The 21,242-nt window shown below is 36.6% G+C and overlaps 1 protein-coding gene across 5 annotated transcripts in view; it reads right to left on the bottom strand.

The window, feature by feature from the left end:
* SYNE2 (spectrin repeat containing nuclear envelope protein 2) overlaps positions 1-21,242 on the bottom strand; it is a 416,605-nt gene that overhangs the window by 337,083 nt on the left and 58,280 nt on the right. The window lies entirely within an intron of this gene.

Genomic DNA, 21,242 nt, shown 5'->3' with positions numbered 1-21,242 from the left:
AACAAAAATGAATAAACAAATGCAAATAAGGATTTCCTGTAAGATAGAGGAGCAGTAAAAAGTCAAGGCAGCCCCCTCCGCTCAAATATACTTAATGATTAAGAAACAGCACCCAATCCCCTTTGCTCCCTACTTTTAAAAAAGAAACACTAAAAAGACATCAGAAATCAGATGCAATGACCAATACTGCCTTCAGAGGACTGATGATAAACCACATCTCCCTCTTCTTTGTAGAAAATATAGTGCAGTACAGGTGAGAAATGAAGCATACTCTTTTAGACACAATCCAAGTGATGGTTTGTTTTGCTTAACTGTTCCTTGTTACATAAGGACGTGTATAACTGGAGGGGTAGAACTGATAATGATGAGATTTTTTTTTAAGAATCAAACTTTTTTGAAATAAAAATCAATTACAAGATTGTCAGAAGGGTAAACCTTCAGTTAAATAAGAGGATGGTCCTCTACAAAGAACTAAAGACTTAAGGTCATTTTGTTAGCTGAAAGACTATTGCTTCTACTTTTAAGCTACAGAAATTACCTTAACTCTATCTTATTCACTGTCATTTTGGACAGAATTTTTTCTAATTACTTTCAGTGATTTTAAAAATAAAGTTTGTTGGAAAAACACATTACGTACAAGCAAACAATGACAACTTTCAAGCATTAGAAATAGAATCTGGCTAATTCAAGTTACAACCTGAGTGAACCACACCCTTTTATTACCCTGCAGATTTTGTACACTGAGTCTTTGTTTTGATTCTTAATGGAACATCGCTCCTAGCTTTATGAGCAACGAAAGCTCATATTTCTAGCATTTGAAAAGGATCACATAATAGAGATAAAATGCTAAACTAGTATCCCAGAGTGTTCTTCTGCCCTTCTCCTTTCACATCTTCTTCTGAATCATTTGAGGTTGCCCATCCCAGTTAAAACATGTGCTTTCAATGCAACATGTAGGATTATAGATAGGAGTATGGGATTTAGCACTAGAAGGGGCTTAAAAATCATCTAATCCAACCTCTCTATTTTACAAATAAAGAAATGAGGAATAAGGAAACTAAAGAAGATGAATAATTTGTTCAGGGTCACACAAACAATATATATCAAGTAAAGCTAGAATTTCAAATCAGATTTTCTAACGTACATTTCTTATTGAGTACATATATTATATATAGTAGATTGTTGTAGCTGCTGAGAGAGATACCAAGTTTAGACAAGACCCATTCCTTGCCTTTATAGAGACTTCTGTCCAGTGGAGGGACCATGACATACACAAATCACTATAATGAAAAATAATATGCACAGTCTACGTGAGAGTCAAAGGGGAAAGATCCTTACTGAATGAGGTTGACCAGGGGAAGCTTCAGTGAAGAGGTAATATCTGACCTGATCTTTAAAGGACAGAATGTTGGTTTGGGAACTAAGAACATGCTGCCACTTTCCTTCCCAGTGCAACCTTCCAATCAGTCACGTGAGGTTTCCCACTCACTACAGAGGAACAGGGAGACAGTATATGTGTTTGGTTAGGGCAGAATTATACGATAGCATTTCAGAGGCCACTAAGCCAATCCACGCCTCACCAAGCATCTGTTCTAAAATATACCCAATGCAACTCTGAGCTCCCAGGCAGAAGCATTACCATGCAGAGAAACTCTGGAATTGGTAAATAGACTATCTCAGAGTTCACTAGTTTGGTTTTGAACTTGGCTTTTGGAGACCAGTGGGAGAGAGATGCCAGAGGAGATTGTCTATTTTGCATTAGTCAGATGGGAAGTTCAGTGGGCAGGTTCACATGTTGTGTCTGATTTCTAAATCTCTCACCTATCACCTCTGGTACTAGGTAGGCTGCTATTGCAGGATGATAGTAATCAGAACTGATGGGACACTTGCTACCAGCCCAACCCTGCTTCCCATTCATATAAGGGAAGAATAAGCCAGGAGAAGAGACAGAGGTCTGATCCTGCTAGATGTTAACCAAAAGCAGCCAGGACTCATTTATGGTGGTTGCCTCACAATTGGCTACCCCTCTTCACATTAAAATGTATGTCCCTTTATATCACGTAAAATTTCGACAGATCTTCTAAGTACTTTATTCCCTAGCTTACACAGTATTCAAATATTAATTCATCTACACTGGTGATAAATATTCTCTATTAATGTCCTCCTTCAATGCTTCATTGTAGTGTGCGGTTGACTCTGTTTTTTGTAACTATGTAAAGTTCTGCAATATCTTATCACACAGAAACCCTCAGAATCTTAAAAGCTATGCTAGCAGAGAGTAAATTCTGTAAGATCCTTTTTTAAAAAGAAAAGAAAAAAACTAGACTTCTTAACCTCTCTAATAGATCTGACACTATTGGTTACTAACTCTCCTCTTGGCTTTTTGTACACTCCCCCAGGTTTTAATAACACTAATGCTGAGGTTTCAGGATGTGTTGTGGTGGAATCATCTCAAAGAATTCAGTCAGACCACCTCTAATCCAAGCATAGGCATTTATTGAGGTTGACACTTCTCATGAAGTGAGCTAAGTTCCAAGAGGAACCAGCAACTACAGAGGAAACAAAATGGATTCATGTCTTCCATGACTGCTCAGTCATTCATCCCACATAGAAAATCAATGCTAAATTTTGTCAGTCATATTTCCACACTTCTCATAACCACCCCCTTCCCTCTACTCATACAACCACCACTCAAGTATAGAATTTCTTCATTTCTTTCTTGAACTATTTCCATAGCATCCCAGTTTGACTCCCTGCCTCCAGGCCTTCCCCTCTCCAGTTTAACCATAATCCATGTAAATATCAGAGTGATGCTCAGATCTGACTCCTTTACTCAGTAAACTTCTGTGGCTTCCTGTTAACTCTAGGATTAAAGTCAAACTCTTTCTGGAATCCACATTCTTTCCTTTCTTATAATTTCACTCATATATTACTTCCCTTCACATACTCTGTGGTCCAGTCAAACACCATTTCACTCTTTCTCACATAAATGACATATCATCACCATGCCTGGAATGTACTCCCTTCTCAGCTCAATCTTTTAGAATCCCTAGTTCACCTCAAAGCTCAGGTCAAATATCACTTCAAAACAGGGGGCCTTTCCTGATACCCCTAGCAGCTAGTGCCTCCCCCCAAACTCCCTTGCACTTTTGTTTATAATATGTAAATAATTACATTGTACATACATCATATGCTTATATGTACAGGCATGCCTTATTTTATTATACGCATTTTTTACAAATTGAAGGTTTGTGGCAATCCTGTGTCAATCAAGTCTATCAGCGCCATTTTTTTCCAGCAGCATGTGTTCTCTTCATGCTTCTGTGTCATATTTTGTGCAATATTTCAAACTTTTTCACTATTATTATATCTGTTACATCTATTACATATATATAATCTATATCTAATCTAGGATCAGTTATCTTTGATGTTACTATTGTATCCGTTTTAAAGCGCCACAGACTATGCCCATATATGACAATGAACTTAACTGATAAATGGGTATGCTCCACCAATCATCTATCCTGTCTCTCTCCTTCTCCTCAGACCTCCTTATTCCACAACAATATTGAAACTAGGCCAATTAAAACCCTTCAAGTTCATCAACTGGGAAGTAACTGAACAAGTTGTGGTATATGTTTATAAGGGAATGCTATTTTGCATAAGAAATGACAAGCAGGCAGATTTCAGAAAAACCTGCAAAGACTTGCTAGAACTGATGCTAAATGACATGAGCAGAACCAGGAGTACATTGTAAACATTAATAGGAACATTGCGCAATGACCAACTGTGATAGATTTCGCTCTTCTCAGCAATACAATGATCCAAGAAAATGCTATTCGCATCCAAAGAAAGGACTATGAAGTCTGAATGCAGACTGAAAAATACTATTTTCACTCTTTTTCGTTTTTCTTTTTTGTGATTTTTTTCCGTTTTGTTCTGATTCTACTTTCACAACATAACCAATGAAGAAATATTTTTAACATGATTGCACATGTTATTACTTAAACCAGATTGCTTATTCTCTTGGGGAAGAGGGAGAGGAGGGAAGGAGAAAAATTTGGAACTCAAAAACTTATAAAAAATGAATGCTGAAAACTATCTCTACATGTAATTGGGAAAAAATAAAATACTATTCACAAAAATAAAAAATAAAAATCCTTCAATGTCCTCTAAGTGTTCGTGTGAAAGGAAGAGTTAGTCAATGATGTAGCAAGCTTCACTGTTGTCTTATTTTAATAAATTGCCACAGTCACCCCAATCTTCAGCAGCCACCACCCTGATCAGTCAGCAGCAACACTGAGGCAAGACCCTCTACCAGCCAAAAAGATTATGACTTGCTGAAAGATCAGATGAAGGTTAGCATTTAAGCAATAAAGTATTTTTAATTAAGGTATGTACATTTTTAGACATAATACTATTGCACATTTAGTAAACCACAGTAAAGTATAAAACCATAACTTTTATATGTACTGGGAAACCAAAACCTTTATGTGACTTGCTTTATCACGATATTGACTTCATTGTGGTAGTTTGAAACTGAGCAGTGTCTCTGAGGTATGCCTGCATACATAAATTAGAAGAGAATCAGATCAAGCGCCTTTCATGGCTATGTGGGGAGGATGGATCATTAATCAAATGAATGACAGAAACTTTCACAAAAAAAAATAGATAATTTTGACTATTTGAAATGGAAAAGTTTTTGCATGAATGAAATCAATAGATATAAGACAAGAAAAGATTCTTTTAATTGGAAAAAGATATTTGTGTCAAATATGTCTAATAATGGTTTATTATGTAAGATATACTGGGAATAAACAAAAAGTACATAAGATCAAAAGCCATTCTTTCCAAAATATGAGCAAATACTTGTCAAAGAAGCATTACAAACTTCTAATAACTACTTGAAAAACTGTCCCATATCACTAATAATCTGAGAAATGTACATCAAAACAATTTTTGGGTTTTACTTATGCCCCATAAATTAGTAAAAAAAAATGAGATAATGATTTTAAAATATCATTTGCTATTGAAATATTCAATTTGGAGGAAAGACTGGCAATTGTGAAAAGAAAAACATGCTAATATATTGTTGCTAGAGCTGTCACACAGCTCTTAAATGGCATAGCAAAATCTTCCACACTGCCCTTTTGACTTTTGACTCAGTACTATTTAAAATATGCTATATTGTGCCTCACATTTAAGATCCATAACTGACTGAACTAATTTAAGAAGGCGCAGTAGATAGAGCACCAGGCCTTGAATCAGAACCTGAGTTCAAATCTGGTCTCAGACACTTACTAGCTATGTGATGCTAAGTCACTTACCCCCAATTGCCTCCAAAAAACAAAGACATTCTCTTATCATACCCAAGGTAGATTCATCTATGTTCTTTGGGACATTAAGTCACATTGTGTATAAACCATGTAACTATAAATGTGTCCACTACTTTCTACATTTTCATTTGGAACATATTTAGAATGTGTGTGGTTGTCAATGTTATACCACTTTCAAGGCACAATGAATGATAATAAAAAGCTTGGAAAGTCCCATATCTCTCATGCGGTTAATTACACAGGACTTTTATTTCTTTGGAAAATGAATGGATTCTTTGTTAGCTCACTTTAACAGGACACTAAACAACCTTGGATTTTTCTTGCCCTGGTTTTCTAAATGTAACTGACCCAGAATAGTGCAAGCTACCCCCAAACTGGCAAGAACGGAATCAAAGTTCCCACAAGCCCAAAGTAGAAATCCCATCTGAGAAAAAAAATGTTTCCCTTTAACTGCTGCACAACAAACATACCTAAAAAATTATTGCTTTCAAATCTATTATAACGTGAAGAAGAATATATACAGTCAGCAAAGAAAAAATATATTTTATTTCACTTAATATAAAAGTTACTATATACATAAATATATACATATTATTTATAGATACATGCAAATACTATTTATATAAATGCAAAATATAAAAATATATTTATTTCACTTAATCAAGTAAAATAAACTTTCCAAGAATAGAGTAACAAAGGTCAATCAAAAGTATAATAATATCAGGAAGTAGTAGAGATTATATGATTATATGATAGGCAATTAACATTAGAAGTTCAATTATGCACCTCTGATTTAACAATCACCCAAGTAACTGAAAGGGCACTTTACATCCTTCTTCTGGGAAATAGATAAGATAAAAAATTTCAATAAATAGGTAAATAAATCTGAAGGGCTTCAGGAGAGATGCATGTTTCTTCTAATTAAGTAACAGGCACTTTCTATGAAGCCATATCATCCAACCTATGTCCTTCTTACCCTCCTTTTGATCCCAATTGTACACGCTGAGAATCTTGTTACAACCTCAGGGAAAGACACATTTCTGCCAAATGGGTGGGAATTCTATAAAAAAGCCTTTTATTTATCCCTTTCCTCTTTTACCAACTTCTCTTTGGTAAACCATAAGTAATTGTCATAATCAAATTGTCTACCTCAAGGGGAAAAAGAAAAGCCATAACACTATCCCATATGACTCATGTTTCTGACACGGTCAACTCTTAACTCTGGGGCCCTTTCCTTTTAGTTAAGACTTTTTGTTTTGCTTTGTTTCATTTTTAATTTACTTAACAGTAAGGTATAATCACAAAATTAACAAACTGAAGATGAGTCTGAATTTCTTTCAAAGTCCAGATTCCTTGTAAATTAACAAATAGGTAGTTCTGTGCTTTAATTCTTCTAGACCCCTGGAGTAGTTTTTATAAAATACTTGAGTTTTTAGTGTATCAGAACTTAAGAGCCATAACTAGGAATTCCTTCAACTGGGGAAAAAATGGTTGAGAGAGGGGAGAGGGGCAGAACTGGTGGCCCATTCCCCAGAAAGTCTGAGTACTGAAGAACTTAGGAGAAGAGAGACGCCAGTATGACAGGACTCAAGGATAGTAGCCAAGGATTCTGGCTTCAGGATTCATTGAAGCAATGTGCGTGTGTGGAGGACTGAGAGAGAAAATATATGGACAGCTCTTACAGTGGGGAAGAAAAACATCCTCCTAAATAGCAGTGCCCTGGCATAAAATCTGTTTTGCTATGTGCTGATTATGCTACTAACAAAGCTACCACATAGAAATCTGTTAAACTAAGAATTTTTTATTATATAAGGAACATTAATGACTCATTCTAAGTCATTTTCACCTTTGACTCTACTCTGACCTGTTCATATCTTCATTTCTTCTAGTCCTGCCAAAATGTCATAGCATATACTGCAGTCTTACCTGGAGTCCAACATAAAAAAATATGAAAAATCCCAAATATGGCCATGAAGTACTTAAATGCGCAAATTACATTATTTCCTTCAGCTCAGTGAATAATGTGTGAATTAGATATGTAGTAATAACTCCTCTACAATGATTCATGTTTCCCCATGAGTCCCTCAGAATAATGCTCTTATCTACACAGAAAGGATAGCATTTTTTTATTTTATCAAAATGCCATCTAGAAAATAACAGTACTAAATAAAACATACAAACATTGTTTGAAATTGCATAGTAACTAGGCCCTGGTTTTAGAAAGGTTCCTGCAGTCTGTTAATCATTCGCTAGCATTTTTGGCAGGACCACATGAAAGGAAACTCTTAGAGTGGTGGCAGAGGTAATATGATACAACTTCCTGGTAACTGTGTCCACTTAAGGACAATGGCATTCAGAATGCTGCTGTCGAAAATCGTTGACTTACAAGATTTTTCTAATAAAAAATATCAGAAAGTTACATGAACCATTATATTATTGTGAACAAGAGGAAGAAACAAAAACTTAAATGAAGTCAAAATGTTAAAGCTTTTCTATAAAATTTCTAGAAATAAGTTAACCTCCTCAGACTACTTCTATTCGTTATTCATTTAATGCATAAAAAGGTACAGGTATATATGGCATCATTTTTTATCTTTTCTTAGCTGAATAAAGTTTGAGGGAGAAAAGATTCTTTGAAAAACTATTGTATTTATAAGAATTTACTTCAAGCAAATTGATACTAATACATACCCTTGGATTACAAAATAAATTTTCCCATATTTTTAAGTACTTTTAAAATAGATTCTCAGGAAAAGATGCTATAAACAAATGAGCTGTTAATAATCCTACAAGAGAGTCACAGCCAGGGTGAGAGCATGCTATTTTCTCTCTCCCACAGAAAGACTGCTTATCATTGGATGCAGTTAAACATTTTCTTACAACCAAGAATCAATGGCTTAAATGCATTCAGAAGGTATTCTCTCACTTTCACATCAGAAAAGATTAACAAAAGCAACCAACTCTGTCTGAACGGTTTGGTGTAGGAGTCTGTAGCCAATGCTACAAATGCCACATGTGGCAAAGCAAGTCAGCCATGCAGGAAAAAGCATTCCCTGCCAACCATTATTGTCCCCAACCCATCTGCTATGCCCCGGGAGCTTGGACTGTGTTGCTGGAAACCTATTACTTAACAGAACATTTTTAGTCAGCTCAGATGAGCTGGTTGGGCAGGATCTCCACATGCCCAGAAGAGATACAATCACCTACCTACTGTGCCAGAGGAAATCCCTGGAAGGTTCCCACACTCCTTATGAAATGGTACCAACCTTTGGGACATCAAATGAGATAATGTTTATGAAGCACTCTTTTAATAACAGCAGACATAACTGGTTGCCAGAGTGAATGCAAATGCTTCATTTTTTTAACAAGAATTATAACGTGTCCTGACCAAATATTTTATCAGAAGTGTAAAACAGACTGAACTGAATTTCAGCTGCTTTTATTTTACTCTAGTGAGACTGAAATGGTCTAAGATCAGAATTCAAAAAGAAGAAGAAAGGGGGCTTAGATATAGTTGCATATGCTTTTATATTTATGTGATTCAGTTGTGTCCAACTCTGTGACCCCATTTGGGGTTTTCTTGGCAAAGATATTGGAGCAGGTTTCCCATTTTCTTCTCTAGCTCATTTTACAGATGAGGAAACTGAGGCAAATGCAGTTAAGTGACTTGCCCAGGGTCATACAGCTACTAAGTGTCTGGGGTCAGATTTGAACTCAGGAAGATGAACCTTCCTGACTCCAGGCCCAGCACTCTATCCACTATACCACCTAGCTGCTTGTATAGCTAGTATTTATATAACACTTTAAGGTATTCAAAGGACTTGATTTATGTTATCTCACATAATCGTCACAGCAACCTTGCCAGGTAGGTGTTATTATGATCCCCATTTTACAGAAAAGGAAACTGAGGCTGAGAAGTTAAATGATTTGCCTAAGGGTCTCCCAGCGAGGAAGTGCCTGAGACAGGATTCAAGTTCTGATATTTCTGACTCCAAAGTCAACACTCCCATTGGTACATATCATTTATGTGACAGAATATAAGCCCCTTCAGGGCTTATATTTTTGTGTTTGCATTCCTGGCAACTAGCACATTGCCTATTGCAAAGTGGATACTTAATAAACATTGATTGGTTGATTGATAATTCATGAATGGTTCGATCAGCCCAAGAGAAATCTGAAACCTGTAGTTCTATAGCCTGTAGCTGGCTATCCAGAAAGTCTACAAGTTGGCCAAGTAACCACAACCTAAATACTAAAAGCAAAATAAAAGCACAAGATGTTAACAATAAAAAGTGGGAAGAGCCAAGATAATGGAGGAGCAGGAAGAGTACAACCTAGTCCATCCCTCCCAGTCCTGATCATAACAACCAAGATAATAAATCACAACAAGTCATATTTCTAGCCTAGGTGGGCATAGAGAGACAGACAGAGAGGTCTATGGACACTGAGGATGGGATCTGGCCAGGAATGGCCAGGCATAGCATTCCAGAACAGGGAAAAGCACCAGGACAAAAAGAGATTTCAAATCTAGCAAAAAGGGGCCCAACCTGGCTCAATTTCCAAGAATAGATGTTAACTGACCATTCTTGTTTACTACCCAGTTTCAGATTATGGCTGACAGATCTATGCCTAGGGGTTAAGTTCTAGGATGAGGAGTGGTCCTAAGTCTTAGGCTGTGGTCCAATCAAGAAGTAAGTTCCGAGGCAAGCAGCAGCTGACTTCCAATCTCATGACTCCAACTGCCTTTCAGAAGTATCAAACTGGATGTCCAGTAGACATCTTAAACTAAATATATCCAAAGCTGAACTTATCTTTTCCCCTAACCCACACCCTTAACCTTCCCTATTATTGTAGAGAGAGGAATACCATCCACCCAGTCTCTCAGGCTCTCAACCTAGAAGTCATCATTAACTCCCCACTATCTCTCACTCCCCATATCATGTGGGCCAAGTCCTACCGATTTCACCTTTGCAAAATCTCTCAAATACCCACTTCTCTCCTCTGACACTACCACCATTCTAGTGCAGGCCCTCATCATCTCATGCCTGGATTATTATAATAATCTGCTGGTGAGTCTGCCTGCCTCAAGTCTCTCCCCATTCCAATCCATCTTCCATTCAGCCATTAAAGTAATTTTCCTAAAGCCCAGGTCCAATCATGCCACCACTCTACTTAATGAACCCGAGCGTTTTCTATTGTCTCTAGTATCAAATGCAAAATGCTCTGTTTGGCATCCAAATCCTTTCATAACCTAAACCTAGTCCCTTCCTACTTTTCCAGTCTTCTTGTACTTTACTCCCCAATATATACTCTTTGATCCAATGACACTGGCCTCCTGGCTGCTCCACAAACAAGATACTGTATATCTCAGCTTCTGGCATTTTCTCTGGTTGTCACTCATGCCTGGAAGGTTCTCCTTCCTCCTCTCCAACTACTGACCTCCATGACTTAAAACCCCAACAAAAATCCCACCTTCTACAGAAAGCCTTCCCCAACCTCTCCTAGTTCTGGTGCCTTTCCTCTATTAATTATTTCTTATTTACTTTGTGAATCACCTGCTTTGTACGTATTTGTTTGCATGTTATCTCCACCATTTGATTGTGGAGATTCACTCCTTGAAGGCAGTGAATGTCATTTGCCTCTTTTTGTATCCCCGGCACTTAGCACAGTGCTTGGCACATAGCAGACATTTGATAAATGTTGATTGATTGTTTGAACCAAGAAATGGAGTGGGATCTCAGTTCCAACTTTCAAAATCCTATTTAATCCATAATACTGTACTAATAATAGTAACTTAAGATCTAGTTCCAGGGACAAGCATACAGGAGAGAAGGTGATGTGCAACAGGAAGAATAAGACAAGGAGGAGATTCCCCCACCTTTCCTCCAGGCAATATTTTGAAATAGATGAAATGTGTCTTTGACAATTTTCCCCATCCTAAAGCTTTTCCATCCTAAAAGCTCCACCCTTTTTCACCTCTTTTTGCCCTTTCTCCAAGTCCTAGTTGGTCAGGAGTCTCTCGCTGTTCTCAATCTCCCACAATAACATTCCACCCACTCCTGCTATCCTACGGTGTGTTCTTGGTGGAAAAATTATCTTATCTCCCCCTCCCCCCAATCCAAAATCCTATTTCCTAAATGCTGAGGTCTACTAAATGTTAGGAAGAAATAATATTTTAATCTAAATCTAATTAGTAATTATTCACAAATGACTGGTAGTCCCCTTAACCCATTTTAACTCAAATCAATTGTTAATCAGTGGGACTGCAGGCCATGGAGGGAATTCTCTTCCTGGGAGTCTACCAACTTCCCAAACAAAGCAATTGTCTAAGATGTCCCTACTGTTCACAACTTCTTTCATCCATGTCTGACTAGCCTTATTATCTAAAAGCTCTACCCTCCTTGGTAACAGGTCCCAGACCAGGGAGAGAGTGAATTCTGGTGAGGGTTAAAGGTCCCAGAAGTGGAAGAAATTAGCCATTTTAAAGTTGGAAGCTGTCATAATAACACAGAGATAAGTGACCTTATTCTAACATGAAAAAGAGAGCAAATGGCTTCCCTGTAGAAGATACCTAAATTCCATCAGATATTTATGATTAGGTCACTTAATAATCACTTCCAGTGTGCAGAGGTAAATTAATAAAGCTACATAAAAGGAGGAATTTGTGATCTACCCCTGCCTGCTGTCCTACCTGTTCTTTAAATGATACCTCCTCCAGAAGCCCTCCTTCTTTTTTCTATGAAGCCAGTAATGACCCCTTTTCATTCATTCCATTTCTTTTTCATGACCTCCTCCATCATTCAACATTTTGCTTTCACTTTTCTTCTGCACTTTATAAGGAAAGTGGTATTGAGGGACTGGGACCTGGAATGTCATTGGTGGAGGTTGTTACGAGGATCAAATGAGATAATGTTTGTAAAGTGTTTAACATAGTGCCTGGCACATAGCAAGTACTTTAAAAATGCCAGTCATTGGGGGTAACTAGATGGTACAGTGGAGAGAATGCTAGGCCTGAGATCAAGAAGATCTCCTCTTCTTGAGTCCAAATCAGACCTCAGACACTTACTAGCTGTGTGACCCTGGGCAAGTTACTTAACAATGTTTGCTTCAGTTTCCTCATTTGTAAAATAAGGTAGAGAAGAAAAACATTCCAATATCTTTGCCAGTAAAACCCTAAAAGGTGTCATAAAGAGTCTGACTGACTAACAATAAAAAACACCAACAAACTTTGTATATAGTCTAGGCACAGTATAATGCTCTTTACAATGTTGGCTCTTACAAGTTTATTTAATAGAGTTGAATTGAATTGAACTGACTAGTTGGCCCAAAATAAATTTTGACACTGGAGATTTGTTTTATACCAGCTTAAAATAAGAGCCTCACAAATTCAATTGTCCCATCATTTTATACAATTTATACATTCCTGAGAAGCCCAGTGTAAGGTTATTTTTAAAAATTAATTTTTAAAATGCACTAGGAGACCTCTTTAAGCGAATTGTAACATCAAGACTTCTATACACTAAAGAATTACATTGTAAAGTGAATAAATTATGTAACAGTTACTTTGTACACCTGCATTTTCATATATCAGGCTTACTTAAAAGTAGGATACATTCACTGTGGTATTTTTGTAAAAAAAAATCATCAGGTGAAAACGCAATTTATATTTGGCTAAAAACGTTATACTGACATTCACAAGCATAAGCCTCACCCCTTTCATCTTTTACCTATGCTCCCTTTCCCTAGGAAAATATCAATATCTAACAAAGGACTCAAAAATTTCTCCCAAACCACATGAAAATTCAATGAAAAATGAAACCAAAGGAAAGGCAAAATATATAAAATTATCTCAAGGTCTGCTTACCTGAGTTTTATCACTATCACTTCTATTTCTCAGACTACCCTAATTTCTTTTAGGCCCCACCGCAATTTTATTCACTCATCAAGGAGATGAATCACTGTATTTTAAGGCAGACATTCTATATTTTTCCAGGTGTGTTATTCCAAATCAGGGTGGGTCTACCTTTGGGTGTAACAATTTAGATAAGAGATAAGTTTCCACTTTGAAGGCCAAGCTATCATTCCAAATGAATGCAGTTAGGACCAGTTCCATTTAAAAAACGTGAGAACATTAGCTCTCAGGAAAAAAAGATTATTTTTTTCCCATAATTTTGTTTTAATCCTGATAGAGTAGGTCATGGAGATTTGGTCAAAAGTTTGAGCTTTTGGGACCTGATATGGTTTTTTTGTGTGTGAAATATGAGTACATAGACATTTTGTTATTGTTCAATCTTAGACTCTTCATGATCCTGTGGACTAAAATATACCCATACAGTCCATGAGGTTTTCTTGGCAAAAACCCTGGAGTGGTTTGCTCTTTCCTTTTCCAGTGGATTGAGGCAAATAGAGATTAAGTGACTTGCCCAGGGTCACATAGCTAATAAATAGCTGAAGCTAAATATGAACTCAGGTCTTCCTTATTCCAAGCCTAGCATGCTATCTACTGAGCTATCTAGCTGCCTCTATGACATTCCTAAATATTTTTGAAATTTTTAATGTAGGCTATCAAGTCTATATATTTTTCCTCAGAGCCTTTGATCAAGTCCTTCCAAATAAGCATAATTAGCTACAAGGTTAAAGATTTGGCAGTAGCTATATTTTCTCCAATGAAAATAGCCAACAACTTTCAAATTACCACCAGCCTTAACTCAACTCTTTGTTTTTAAGGGAAGAGGCCAAGGTGGATGCACAGAGTATTCACCCACTAACCTAGGTTTTTTAAAAGTTGAAGACAGAAGGTGAAGCAAAGGCAGATAAAAGGGTAGATATAATAGTATTGCATGATCCTATAAAATTGGTTTCAGGAATGCTAAGTTAAGGCAAGCAACGGGCAACCAAAAGGGGTTGGAGTTTTTAAAACTATACTGGAGGAAAGTGAGGGGATCAAAGAAGAGAGAAGACAGTTACATACGGTAGATAGGATGATAATAAGTACTAGTAACAAGAGAAGGCCAAATTACTCAAATCTTATTTTGATTCTGTTTTCTCTGTCAAGGAGAAATGACAGACTAGAAATGGACAGACAGCACTAGAAAGGACAGACAGAAAGAAATGAGTACAACAGGATTGTGCAGAGCATCTGTGGGAATGAGCCTATAGGAGTCACCTAAGGAATCAGGAATCGGGCTCCCCTAGAATTATCCAGGACCTCCAAGGACAAGTGTAACCAGATATTAAAGAGCCTTATGGGAACAAAGAGATGACAAAACGATCCCCATATTGGCCATTGAGCAGGAACAACTATTGAACCAGTAGATTTTTAATAGGGAGCAATCCACTTTCAGCCTTTTTTGTCTTCCTGCTTAGAGATCATGTCAGAGCTGTTTAAAACACTCCCACAAAGACAGAAGGAGAAACAACCTTTTTGTCCACTGTGACAACATGGTGACTGTTTCCCATGTAGCAGTTAGAACAAGGCTAAGTGAACTGAGCCTGGGCCTTGGGACTCCTTCACACTTTTCCATTTTGGGATCCCTTCTCTGAGCACAGATGACTGAACAGTGATGCCCAAATGATAGACATGTCTGACTTTGTAGCACCCAGAAGTTTCTAAGGGAGCTCTGGAGCATACTTCCTGTGAGAGCCCTATAGATCCATTCCTTCACATGTGCCATGCAAAGGCCATGGAGTAGACATAATAAAGAAGGAAGTAGTAAGAGATAACCTATTTGCTTTTAATTAATACTACAAAGATACACTACCTCCTTGAACAGGAAAAGATTTAGTAATTGTTATTGCCAAGACTGTGAGATATTTGAAAGGTCACAGAAAACAGGAGGGTACCACAAGATCTGAGAAGGAAAAATGTTGTCTCTGTTTGAAGAGAGACTGAGAGAGACAGACAGACAGAAAGAGACAGAGAGAGACAGAGAGCAGAGTCTTTATAAGCCTAAGAACTTGACTTCAATTCCTGGGAAAATTCTAAAAGTGTTCATTAATGGTTCACCTAGCAAAGGAAGTGGTAATTACAAACAGTCAGTTTGACTTCATCAAAGACAGGTCATGCCTTTTTCACAGGATTACTAAACTGGTGGGTGAGAAGATTGCTATAGATTTTAGCAAAACATTTGGCAAAGTATATCATACTATTCTTATATGACTATATGTGGTTTAAATGATAATAAAGTTAGATGGATGTGAACCTGATTGAATGGTTCCAATCAGGGAGTAGTTGTTAAAGGTTCAATGACAACTTGCCAGGATATCTTCAGTGGAGTACCTAAGGGATCTGTACTTGGTCCTATGCTATTCAATACAATATTAAATGTTAATTACTGGGATAAAGGCATAGAGAGCAAGATTCAATTTGCAGATGACCAAAGTTGAGAACAAAAGTTAACACTTTGGCAAGTCAGGATCAGAAAAATCTTAACATCCCAGAGTAGAATACTGGAATGAATCTAAAAAAATCAAATTCAACTGGAAAAAATGTGAAGTCTTACATGTAGGTTCAAAAAATCAATTCCCTAGTAGAAAATGGAAGAGATATTTAGATATGATATGTCTGAAAAATACCTAGGGATCTTAGTGGACTTCAAGCTCTGTATGAGTTAGGCAGCTCTGAAAGCTAATATGATCTTACTTACATTAAGAGAAGTATTGCTTTTAGGAATAAAGCATTCTGTAAATATTTTTTGGTCAGACCAGTCAGTCAGTCAATAAGCATTTATTAAGCACCACTATGTGTCAGTCACATTTCTCACCAGATGCACTGCTTGTGGACTATCTTAACACTTTTCTATCACGCCTTCTTGCCACGTGAAACTTGTCACTGACAAGATAATCCCCATTATCTTTCACGACTGAATCAACCCTGATACTCAAATCTCATCAGTATGTCTTCAGTATTCACCTTGTGCTCGTCTGATGGGACCTTCTGACAATGGTGAAGGGCATTACTCCTGTGTCATATGAGGATACATTGAAAGAATTAGAGGTTTAGCCTGGTGGTAAAACTCCAAGATGGCTGTCTTCAGGTGCTAGAAGAGCTATTCTATAGAAAAGAGATTAGATTTGTTCTGTTTACCAGCAGGAGGCAAACCTAGGAACAATGGGTGGAAGTTGTAAAGAGATAAATTTACCTTGGATATCAAAAAAACTCTCTAACAATTAGAATCACCCAAAAATGGTATGGATTCCTCAGAAAATGTTGATTTCTCCCTCACTGGGGTCTTTCAGCAAAGAATTATTGACCATTTGTTGGATATGTTATAGGAATACTTGCTGGGAACACTTTGGGTATGGATTGTGACACATGGCCTCAAAGGTTCTTTGCAAATCAAAAATTCTGTAATTCTGGGGGAAATAATTCATTTTATGGTTAAGTTTTCATTCTGCACTCAAAGGAATATGCTGTTAGCTAATCCATAATTATCTGGAATAAACGTTGTGCACAATATGCTATGTATTAACATGATTAGTCCCCATTAATGATAATTTTTCAAAGAAGTCAAACTCAAATAAAAATAGGGGCCATTAATCCATACATAAGGATTCCTGCAGGCCTCATATTGACTTAAATTTAAAATGAAATGTAAGCCATGTTTTATTGTATGTTTATTTCTTTTGTTAAATACTTCCAAATTATATTTTAATCTAGTTTAGCTCACCCTTGGGAGTATTGAAGGGAGCCTACAGTCTGCGTGTTTGACATCTCTCCTTTAAATTACAACTCAGATGTCACCCCCTCCAAGTAGCCTTTTTAATCAGAGATTCTTAACATTTTTGGTATTCATTAGGCACCTCTGACATTTTAATGAAGCCTACAGATCCCTTCTTAGAATACTGATTTTAAATATATAAAACAAAATACATAGGTCTAAAAAAGAAACTAAAAAGTGTTATGGTTATCAAAGTTTTTTTTTTTAAGTTCATGGACTCCAGATTAAGAAAACCTGTCTTAAGCCCTAGTCAGTAATGGCTCTTCCTCCTCAGACTTTACCTAGTACTTTGTACCTCTCTTCTGCACTTGCTTTATATTATTCTGTACTTAAAATTTCCAAGATGACAAGAACTATCTAAACTTTTATCTTCAGCTTTTCAACTCTACCAGCACCTAGTATAGAATATGCTGGACACAGTAGGTGCTCCATAAATTAATATTAATGAATAACTTGACAATGTTGTTTGCCTTCATTCTTGAAGGAGACAAATGACATCAAGAAGGTGATGTCTTGACTTGCCAGTGAACTGGATTTAAAGTAAACCAGGACTGTGCAAAGTCACCAGCCTCTGGAATCATCTGGATCCAGTGGCATGATATAGATGATTGGAAATGGCCCCAGATGCAGTGGGAAACCTTGGCATTTTTAAGCTAAGGTCTTTCCCAGGTCTCAGTTTATATGAGGCAAAACCCATTCAGTGATTAAAGTTAGATAGAAAATGAGGCAAAAAAAAAGGCTTCTGTTACCAGGTCAAAAAAAAATCAGTCTAGAAGGGAGAAACCCTCAGGATTTTTGGCCAAAACAGAGCCATCAAAACCCAACAATAATCAAGTAAGGCTTGGGCTGAGAAAAAAGACTCAAAGGTGACAAGACTTTTTTCAGAATGATAGTATTTACTAACAGAAACGGGGAGGGGGAAGAGCAGATTTGGGGGAAAGATTTAGGGGAAAACTGCTCAGCTTCAGAAATATGTAGTTTTATATGACAGAAGGACAGATAAGTAGAGATGTCCAGAAAATAGTTGGTTTTGTAGGCCTGGATCTCAGAATTACTGTTGTGGACTTGAAGATCCTTTGCATAGGAGTGATCTTTAAAGCCACAAAAGTAGATGAAATAACCAAGGAAGAACAAAAGAGGAAGGGAAACAGATAGTAATTAAGAACTTCCTATGAACTAGGCACCATGCTAAGAGCTTTACAAATATTCTTTCATTTGATCCTTGCAGCAATCCTGGGAAGTGGATGCTATTAGAATTTCCATTTTATAGCTGAGGAAACTGAGATACATAGAGGTTGACTTGCCCAGGGCCACATAGCTAGTAAATGTCTAGAATCAGATTTGAACTCATCCTGACTCCAAGTCCAGAGATCTATTCAATTTGCAACCCAGCTGTCTCTGCCTATTTGCCATCAGAAGATGACTGAGGGTACATGTCTGGGGGACAACAACACTTACAAGTTCAGAAAAAAAGAACCACAAAATGTGATTCATTGTTGGTGGACCAATGAATGAAAACAACCATTATAGAAAGCAATTTGGAATTATACACAAAAACTTACTAATCAGTACATGTCCTTTGGCCCAGTTATGTTACTGTTAAGCCTATACCCAAAAGAGACGAAACAAAGAGGAAAAGGTCCTACATGTATAAAAATTGCAGTTCTTTTTGGGGTGGCAAAAAACTGGAAACTAAAGGGACACCTGTCAACTAAACAATGACTGAACAAATTGTGGTATATGAATGTGGCAGAACACTATTAGGCTATGAGAAATGAAGAAATAGATGATTTCAAAGAATCACAGAAAGACTTGCATATACTGAAATGCACAGTGCAGAAAGCATAACCAGAAAAACAACTTTGAGGACTTCTGTAAATCGATGAAGAATGAAATGAGCAGAACGAGAGAATAATTTATACAATAACAACAGTCCTGTAAACACAAACAACTTTGACAACTGTAAGATGTGATCAACAGAATGACCATTCATGATGAAAGAAGGTTATGATGAAGAACACTATCCACCATCTGAGAGAGATGATGGATTTAGGGTATAGAATGAGGATTGTGCTTTTGTTTATTCACAACCAATGAGAGAATAAGTTTTACTTGACTATGTTTATTAATTTTGTATAATGAATTTGTTCTTTTCTCCTCAATAAGATGGTGGAAAGAAAATGAATTTCTATTGATTAAAAAAATAAAGCCCTAATTTAAAAAAAAAAAACCTGTGTTTTGGGAGAGAGGGGAAATAAATAAATTTGTGACTTTGGCAAAAATAAAATTATCTGCTCTTTTTTATGATTTCTTACCACCAAATACAGACTTAATTATACTTATGCATGTGGACACATAAAGAGTAAAGCTCTAACCAAATGCTCACTAGGTATAAGCTGAAATCTATAAATCTTGTTCTGTGAACTAATGCTAACCTTCCCATCCACTGATATAATTTGGCCATGTTTACTATACGCATCTTCTTGATCTGTATGAAATTGTATTTTTTCAAGTTTTAATAGAAAAGTAAGCAGTAGCAAATGTAAAAATAATTTTCTTCAGCTTAATAAGTAATTATTCAAATGCTAGAAGAGATCTGAAATCTCTTGAATGTAAGGACATTATTATTTGAAAAAGTTTTATTCTCCTAGTGCAGGGTTAGTTACCAAAATGACACCTGAAAAAGAGATCTGGCCCCATTCTCCAAGACCTTCAATCGTACTGTCAAGAATTGTAGAAAGTATTCCTAAAACATCTTGGGAAATGCTTGGGATGAGGAAATAAAATATAAATATTCACTTAGTTTAATATATGCTGTTCCATGAGTTACTGTCCCACATTGAAAGTCAAGACGCAGATATAATTAGAGATGATCAAAGAGATGCATAATCACTATGTTCATTCAGTTCTGCTATCTGAACAGCTGAATTCTGTTTCTAAATATAATCCTGTATGCATTGATTTAATGAAAAATAATTCTTTTAAAAAATTCATCTGTAACCAATCCCATAACCATACAGTTCAGCTGCATATATATTGTATTGGTCTGTGCAAATCGTAATTTAAAAATCTTCTGTGTAGGGCACCATAGTTTTATATCAAAATAGCTAGAGCTGCTAAGAGTCAATTGGCCTTTCTACCTTAAGGTGAAGATCTGGGTTAATCAAAAGATTATCTAATAAGAGTTTACAAATGTTAGAAAGATACTCATTTTCATTATTCTCACCACCAATAATTTGGAATTCATATTTTTTAAGTTATTGTGCATTTCTATCAGCTTTTTGGGTACTGTGGATATTGATCATCAACTTTTAAAGATAAACCAATGTGTGCAAACTTCACCTTCACACACATACATACACACACAAAAAAAAAATAGAACAGAGCTTCTTAACCTTTTTGGTGTCATAAACCCCTTTGGAAATCTAGTAAAGCTTAGAATAGTACATTGTTTAGTTTCAGTTGTGTTCAAGTCTTTGTGACCCCATTTGAGGTTTTCTTGGCAAAAATACTGGACTCATTTGCCATTCCCTTCTCCAATTCATTTTTACAGATGAGGACAATAAGGCAAACAGGGTTAAGTGACTTGCCTACAATCACACAGCTAGTAAGTATGTGAGGCCAAATTTGAACTCAAGTCTTCCTGACTCCTGTTCTGGAGCTCTATCCACTGTGCCACCTGACTGCCTCTTCTTAGAATAATGTCTTCAAATGGATAAAATAAAATCCACAGGATTAGAATGTAAACAATTTATATTGAAATAGAATTATCAATTTTTTAAAATAAATTCATGGACCCCAGGTTAAGAACTGTTAAACCAGAGGGTGAGAACACTAAAAAAAAATGCTACAAAATCCATTTATTTCAAACTAGATACCATTTTGTTTCCCCATCCTAAGATCTGCTTTACCCAGACAGCCTAACTTTTTCTGTCTGACCCTCATGTCAATAAGCTACTGGATCAAACAAGTCTCTAGCAAGGAAGCAAAACAAAGGCAGAGGGATGGCACCTTTTGAGCTCTCAAAACCACAAAAACGTTGCAAACATTGCCAAGATGCAGTAAAAAACAAACCAGATCTCTATAAATCTATTTTGTATAAGTCCCAAGTGGCTTAAAAGTACCCAAGTTATAGATATGGAATAAGTCTGTGTTGTTATTAAATTCCTGACTCAAATTTATTTTA

Source organism: Notamacropus eugenii, chromosome 1, assembly GCF_028372415.1.
Source record: "Notamacropus eugenii isolate mMacEug1 chromosome 1, mMacEug1.pri_v2, whole genome shotgun sequence".
NCBI lineage: Eukaryota > Metazoa > Chordata > Mammalia > Diprotodontia > Macropodidae > Notamacropus > Notamacropus eugenii.
Note: the sequence above shows the minus strand (reverse complement) of the source record. Positions and strands in the feature narration are given on the sequence as shown.